This window comes from Echinops telfairi, unplaced genomic scaffold (assembly GCF_000313985.2).
Source record: "Echinops telfairi isolate 266 unplaced genomic scaffold, ASM31398v2 ScPeMD7_7424;HRSCAF=8462, whole genome shotgun sequence".
Classification (NCBI taxonomy): domain Eukaryota; kingdom Metazoa; phylum Chordata; class Mammalia; order Afrosoricida; family Tenrecidae; genus Echinops; species Echinops telfairi.
Window position 1 is genome coordinate 27,502,915 of NW_022111324.1, and position 8,148 is coordinate 27,511,062.

The 8,148-nt window shown below is 43.2% G+C and overlaps 1 protein-coding gene across 1 annotated transcript in view; it reads left to right on the forward strand.

The window, feature by feature from the left end:
- Positions 1 to 38: 38 nt before the first annotated feature.
- The window catches only part of RNF2 (ring finger protein 2), a 50,530-nt gene continuing 42,420 nt past the window's right edge, over positions 39 to 8,148 (forward strand). The window contains exon 1 of the mRNA XM_004706673.2: positions 39 to 207. The gene's annotated coding sequence lies outside the window, so the exon portion shown is untranslated. The remainder of the gene's footprint in view (positions 208 to 8,148) is intronic.

Sequence of the window (8,148 nt, forward strand, 5' to 3'; positions counted from 1 at the left end):
CTCCTTCCCGCCCTCCCCGCAGGGCCGGCCGAGCCGGCTTCCCCTCAGTCTCTCATGAATATTGAGCGGCCCCTGTTGTATTTCCCGAGCTCCATTGCGGAAGCCGAGGCTCGCCATATTGTGCGGCGGCGCCGGCGGCCGCGGAGGCTGGTCCCCGAGTCTTACCCCGGTCGCGGCCAGCGGAGCCCCGGACGGGAGCAGGCGCCGGTGAGTGGAGTGGGCCGGGAGGTGAAGGGCGCCGGAGCGGCAGGCCGAGGACGCGCGTCCGCTCGGGCGGCTCTGTTCGGCGGCCCCGCGGCCGGACTGGGGTGTGTGTGTGTGTGTGTGTGTGTGTGTGTCCGCGGGGGTGGGAGTGGAGATGGCGCCGCTGCCCCCGGCCGCTCTCCTGGTTGGGGGAGGCGGCTGCTCATTGTTCCCTTCTTCCCGGGTCCTCGGGGTGGTGGTGAGCTCGGTTTGGGGAGGACCTAGTGGGCGAAGCCCTGAGAGCTTTGCCCTCGCCGCGAGCTCCTCGTCGCGGAGGCTGGGGCTGCAGTGGGCTCAGCCTCTCCGCGTCCCCACTTCGGAGGGGAACGGGGTGGAATTCGGGCCCCCCCCCGCCCCCGCCTTTCCCCTTCGCAACCGGGTGTGTGTGTCGGCACCGTCAGGGTGGGGTAGGGGCGCTTTGTGCCAGTAGGCTCCCCTTCTCCCGCGGGAGCAGCAGTCGGGTTGGCGTGCGGAGTTGGAGCTCGGCGACGGGGCTCCGCGCGGGCTGCGGGCGGACCCTCCCGGCCCTTCGCAGCGCACCTGGAGCGCCGACGCCCGCTCCTGCGGACCACGGCGCTTTCCGGAGCTGCGAGCTTGCGCCGCCGGCGGAGTCGTGGGGGGGAGGGGTGTCTTGGTTTGCTTCTCACAGACAGCCCCCCCGCCCTCCCGCCGCGTTTTGAACCCTGTCGACCGTCCAGGGTAGCCTGCCCCTTGGTTGTCAGGATCCTTCTTTCCTACAGAAGTCGCCTTTCTGCGTGCTGGGAATAAAAATCGGTCTTACAAACTTTGAAGATCCATCTGATGATTTGCCCAATAAGATCAATTAGAGGCTCATATGAAGCCCCTCTGCGTGTCATTGTGTGACTGTCAGCTGCTTTAGCTGTTTCACTTGGCAAAATAGTTCGAAATTGTCAGGTTTCTTTGAGACAGGTAAAGAGATTTGCTGCGGAAAGACTAGGTTTGCATTCAGCACTGTAGTGATACGCTGTTATGTGTTTTTAATAAAAATTGTAAGAGACATAAATGTAAACTGAGCATTTTGTTTAAAACTAATAATGTAAGCGCGGTGTGCATTACACAATCTGCTTTTGGTAGTTTAAAAGCGATCCGTTGTAATACTTCGTGTAGTTGGTAGATGATTCGATTTTCCCACTTGCATTAAGGTGTAGTTGTTGAATGTTTTAACATTGTTCAAATAGATAGCTGTTAGATCCTGAATCGTCAAATAAATACTTGATCTTTTGATATATTGACCTTAGTTGGCAGCAATGTGATTCTGGGCAGTTCTCCCTTGTCCTCTTGACATTTCTGTATGTCTAAATCAACAGGTAACCATTAAAATCTTGAGTACTTAATGTACTTTTTTGTAATGTGGTGAATGGGTAGTGAGATAAGGCTGTTTTCCAGGGCTAGTACAGCATATATGACCCCTCATTTCTTCTAAAGATGTGAATTAATTTGTTCCCCTCCTATACCCGAGGTTAATTATAGTAGGTGTGTTAGTAAAATGGAGACTTTATGAGGAAAACTGCTTGTCAGTCATCCTCGAATATTTGAAAAAATATGCTGATGGTTCTTTTGAGTGTGCTGAATAGAAAAAGCCAAAATTAGATGACTTAAAATAATATTGTAGACAATGCAGGCATTCACAATCCTGGCAATTTTTAGTTTTTCCCGTCTGCAGAACACTCAAAACAGCAAGTTCGCAGGGATGAGCCCGTACAAATAACTACTAGGGTTCAGAAAGCATCTTTGGAATTTCCTTTGTGTTACTGACCTTCAGTGTATGGTGTCAGGTCTGTGCCTTTCATCTGATTTATTCATGATTTGAGTTTATATTATGCAGTCTTTGGAGTAAAGGTGATATATGTCTAATGAATAATATATAGCCAGATGTTTCAGTGACAGTTTCATTTCTATACATAGCAAAAAAGCATAATTCCTTCTAGGAGGAGCAGTGAGTTAATATTAAAATGTGCTTCATTAAAATCAAGTGTTTCTAGTATGAATTAAAGATCCTCATTTTGCGATAACTCATTATTCTAAAGCAGTGGTTCTCAGCCTTCCTAATGCCGCAACCCTTTAATAGAGTTCCTCATGTTGTGGTGACCTCCCCAATCATAAAATTACTTTTGTTGCTACTTCATAACTGTAATTTTGCTACTGTTATGAATCGGGCAACCCCTGTGAAAAGGTTGTTTGACCCCCAAAGGGGTCGCGAACTATAGGTTGTCCACCGCTGTTCCAGAGTCAAGAATGCATCACAATGTGTGGTTTTTTTAAAAGGAAAGAAAGTACTGGTCAGACTGCATACACTTTGCACACTAACAGATCTACAATTGATTTTTAATTAGTGTTGATTGTTGTGTATGCTATGGGAGACAGATATTGTCATCATACACTAATTATTAAAAAAAAATTTTGGGTTCTTAGTCATCTCAATTGTCAGAGTAATTTACTGAATATTTATTTTTATTTGCCTAGGTGGGTCCTCATATAGTTTGCGGTATAATAGTGCAACCCGATAGGTCCAGCTAGTCTGTCCTTTCTTCTTCTGCCATCCCTCTCTTTCTGGTGTTTCTTGTGGAGGTACATTGATTGCTTTCACATGGATATGCTGACTGTGGTAATGAGAGGCTTAACTTTATGCAAGAGGTAGTGGGACAGTTCTAGCCTGCCCTGTAAGGTAGCCATGAGTTCTAATGGACTCCATGGCTGGGTTTTTTTTTTTTTTTTTTAAAGAGTCCCTCTCTGCCAGTGCTAAAGGGGTAGGTGACCTGATCTCCAACTTTATGCTGCCTATAGCTAACTGTGGGCTTTTATAATTATAATTGTTTTAAAATCTCTTGCTTTAGGGTATTGGACAACAGATGTGGACTAGTGTAGTTGAGCCGAATAATAATGCCTCTGGCTTGGATGCTCCTACACACCCCCTCACTGGCATCAGTTTGACTCCATCTTATAACAGCTCTAGATGATCCACTAGAGCTGCCCCAAGGGGGTTCCATGGTGAAATGCTCTGGAAGCAGACTGTCCACAGCTTTGTCCAGCTGAGCAGCTGTGCCTTTTGACCACTGACATTTTCGTTAGCGATTCTGAGAAAGTTACCCATTACTTGAATTTGTTTTCTCTTTCATCTCATTCTGGGACAGGATTAAGAGCATGTTTGCAGCTTCTACATATTTGCTGTTTTAGTCACAATTTTATAAAACAGTTTATATTAAGTACAATAATGAAAAGCAGGGTTTTGAAATTAACCTCAGGTAGAATTGCCCAGTGAGGTCCATTAAGTGAATAATAGACCATACTAAATACAACCTTTTGGTTGTTTTTTCCACAGATGTGTTGCTACTTAAGGGCTCTCTCTTACAAGGAGGGTTTTCTTTTGGTTCTGTCTTAGGAAGCCTTTTTAAGAAGGAATAGTTAGTTACATCTCAACAAGGTTCAGCTTTCTCCTGGGTTGAGCAGATCTGCTGTTTCTTTTGTTGCGCAGATGAAGTCGTTGGCTGGCACTTAGGGCCCATGTTTGAATAACACACAAGCCTCCTTAAATATTGAAATTCATATTCAGCAAGGTGTCATTCATGGTCACTATGAGAGGCTAGTGGCCACTGAGGCTACTGGGAACAGCAGCCCAACCTTAAGAACATCTGTTCTAGGATATGCCCTCCTGTAAGAGTAGTCTGTGCCACCAGCCTGCCTGATCACGAGGTGCTGAAGGTATCAGTTATCAGGCATCAAAGAACAAAAAAACCATATCACTGTGTGCTCACCTCCCTGATACTATCACTGAAGACAAATGGGTGCATAATCAAATGTGGTGAATAAAGCTGATGGTGCCCGGCTATCAAAAGATACAGCGTCTGGGGTCTTAAAGGCTTGAAGGTAAACAAGCGGCCATTTAGCTGAGAAGAAACAAAGCCCACATGAAAGAAGCACACCAGTCTGTGCAATCATGAGGTGTCAAAGGGATAAGGTATCAGGCATCATTAGAACAAAAAATCATATCATTGTGAATGAGGGGGAGTGCGGAGTGGGGACCCAGAGCCCATCTGTAGGCAGTTGGACATCTCCTTACCGTAGGGTTGCAGGGAGGACACAAGCCAGTCAGGGTGCAGGGTAGCAATGATGAAACATACAACTTTCCTCTAGTTCCTAAATGCTCCCCGCCCCCCCTACTATCATGATCCCAATTCTACCTTACAAATCTGGCTAGACCAGAGGATGTACACTGGTACAGATAGGAACTGGAAACAGGGAATCCAGGGTGGATGATCCCTTCAGGACCAGTGGTGAGAGTGGCAATACTGGAGGATGGAAGGAGGGTGGGATGAAAGGGGGATCCAATTACAAGGATCTACATATAACCTCCTCCCTAGGGGACAGACAACAGAACAGTGGATGAAGGGAGACATCTGATGGTGCAAGATATGAGAAAATAATAATTTATAAATTATAAAGGGTTCATGAGGGAGAGGGGAGCGCCGAGGGAGGAAAAAAAAATGAGGAGCTGATGCCAGGGGCTTAAGTGGAGAGCAAATGTTTTGAGAATGATGAGGGCAATGAATGTACAAATGTGCTTTACACAATTGATATGTGTGTGTGGATTGTGATAAGAGTTGTATGAGCCCCTAATAAAATGATTTAAAAAAGTAATGTGTGCTTGGAATAAGCTGCATCATTTGAATGATTTCTCATGTCTTCCCTTTTTTTTTCTCAAACTCACAAAAGTCAAAATGCTTTTATGCCATAACTTTTCAGAAGCAAATTTAAAGAGTTTTAAGGTGTCCTTTGAAATAGTATTTATTTATTTTTCCTTTTTTTGAAATATATTTTATCTGTAAGGATAATAACAAACTTTTTTGTGTGTCTCCCCTTCAGTGAAGCACCAAGGTATCTCAAAGGAAAGCAGTGTTTAATAATATATGAGAATCCAATAAGGAAAACAAACTTCAGTAGGGATTTCAGCCAATGGATTTAATACAGAGAGCTGACTAGCTTGACAGTCCTTTAGGAAGGGATAGAGGTGGAAACACAACAAAAAAACATTCTAGTAGATGGCTCTTTCATCCATATCTCTGTAAACTCAAACCAATGTCCGTTTGAGTCCAAGTTAATTCATCATGACCCTATAGGGCAGGTTAAAACTGCCCCTGTAAGTTTCTGAGACTGTAACTGTTTACAGGCATAGAAATATTAGTCGTTCTCTCGCAGAATACCTCATAAGGTTTTAAACTGCAGACTTGCAGATCCCAGCCCAAAAGGTAACCACTATGTCACTAGGGCTCCGCAGGACAACTATGATCTATCGTTTTCGCCCCCATTTATTTATATACCCCAAATAATAATATTGGCAACTAATAATATAGGAATAACAATAATCATGCCAATAGATATAAGGGTGGGTCCAATATATTGCTACTAGGGATCCTGCTCATACATGCACGGGTTTATTCCAAATAAAATCTGTTTAAACATAACAACAAAACAAAAACATCACAGTAACCAGAACCTATGAGCTCTGAAAAAGAGGCCCCATGGACTTGGACTGGAGGGCAGAGTTGTTCAGCTGTTGCTAGTCCATCTGAAAGCATGTGATAGACTGGTTCTGGAAGTACCACCAAAAGAAGCAGGCTGGAACCAATTGCTACTTCCAGGGTGCAGGGCTGCTGCTGGGGTGATGCTGACAGGAAATGAAAGTCCCCTAACCGCCCCGCCCCCTCCTGCTTTCTAATCTCCATTTACTACCCCCATAGGCAAAAGTTAACTGGGAGCTGGCTGGCAGAGGAGTTGGTGAAATGTAATTATACAGTCTCAGCCCCAGCAATCACAGAGTAGAATCTACAAATATGGTTTTGGAATTGAGAGAGACAATCAGTAAATGAGCTGCACAAATAGGAAAAAACAACCAGTAGGAATCCTGTCCTTACCTTGTCTGCTGGAAAGACATTTATTGAATATCGTCAATGTGTGCTAGGCATTGGGGAATATAAAGTAAATTGAACCAGGTCTTTGTCCTTGAGGAATTTACAGTCTAAGCGAGGATGACAGACTACCATTCAGTATATTAAATGTAGTAACAGGTGAGTGAACCCAAAGGCTTTGGGAACCCAAAGACCAGAACAACCAGCTTACCTCTTCTCTGTCTACCTAAACTTAATGACTGATAGTTTCATGTTTTATCAAGATCAAATCTAACGTCATTATCTTTGATGGTTGTGTTCACTGGGTGTCTCAAGTTTTGTTATGTAACCATAGCTATTGCATTATTAGTTAAGCATGTCTCTACTTTATTAAGCTAGATTTGGTAAGGTTCGTTACTTTCTATTTTATCTTCCATCTTTCCTTAACCCAATAAGGAGAACTATGGGAGAAATGGCTCTCTGCGCCTGGAAAGATTTATGGTCTCTGGAACCTTAAGTTGTTTGACCTAGTCCATTCAGGGTCACTGTGAGTCCAAATTGACTCGACGGCAGTGAGTAACATGGAGAACCCAGAGAAGATGCTTAAGAAATATTTGGGGTTTTTTTTTTGAAGTGAATAATGGGAATTAAAATATTGGATAGGACATTGATCATCTCTAGTTCATTAGAAAATAGTTTTGGTAAACTGTTATTTGACTTTATAGATTTGAGAATTAAAATGATGAAATAATAGGTTAACTTAAGCTGTGTAGCATCAATATTTAGTCTAGAAATGGGCCTTTGGATTTCTGAACTTGGTATCACAGAGTCAGCAGTTCTAACACTCCATTATTTTATAAAATATGGTAAAAATCTTGCTACTATTTATTGGGTGAAAGAAAATACAGAAGTTATTTCCTAAAAGGCAAAACAAACAAAAATTCAAAGCAGAAAAACATGATTTCCATTTGTCCACTTTTTTCCCTCTTATTAATCATTACTTCTCTTAGCTATTGTGAAATGTGCATATCTGTAGTATTTCTTTGACTTCTTTCTAGAATATTCTGCTTGTCTCCCCCCCCCCCACATACACACAGCATGTTGATTTAATTTAAAACCAACTGGTTCTTCATTTTTAAAAGATATATGCCCCCTATGCCAGTAATTGCATTAAATCCTCACTATTTACACTCCTTGCTATAGAGAGAGTCTAATTCAGCCTGGGACGGCTGCCTTGGAAGCCAGCCAAATGTTTTATAGAAGACTTCACTATAGTACAGAAGGAGGAGTGTTGACTAATAGAAGGAGCTTCAGAACTGAAAGCAGGAGACTTTGTTTCTAGATCTGGTTCCACTGCTAGTAAGATTCTTGTCTGTTCTAAGATGGTTTTCTATAAAGTACAAATAATATTTATCTAGCTGACCTCACAGGCTGTTTGTGAAGACACAAAAGTGGATTTAATGAAAGTTTTTATAAACAGCAAGGTCTACAGTAAATACAAGGGTGTGTGTGTGGAGATAAAAGATCTCTGTGGCATTGTGGATAAAATGCTTGGTTGCTAACTGAAGGTTCAGAGATTTAAACCCAACAAGACACTCTTCTTGAGAAAGAGGTAACCTATTTCACTACAGATTTGCAGTGATGGGAACCCTATCTACTCTGTCCTGGGTATGTGGAGGTACTTAAAAAGATGGTTTGATCCATGGCATGCATCTTGGGGGTAGGTTTGTGTCTTTCAAAATTTTGACTTCCCATGTGTAATAGCAGAATACTTAGGGGGTGGAAATGGAGGCAGTACTTGGGAGGAATTGCGGAGATCTTTTTAAGCCCTAGTTTCTCAAGTCTGGTTGACAAGTGTGAGCGTCTGGCGCCACCCCCACCCCCCCATATTGCCTTTTTTTTTTCTTTTTCTTTTTTAACATTTTATTAGGGGCTCATACAACTGTTATCCCAATCCATACACACATCAATTGTGTAAAGCGCATTTGTACATCGTTTCTCA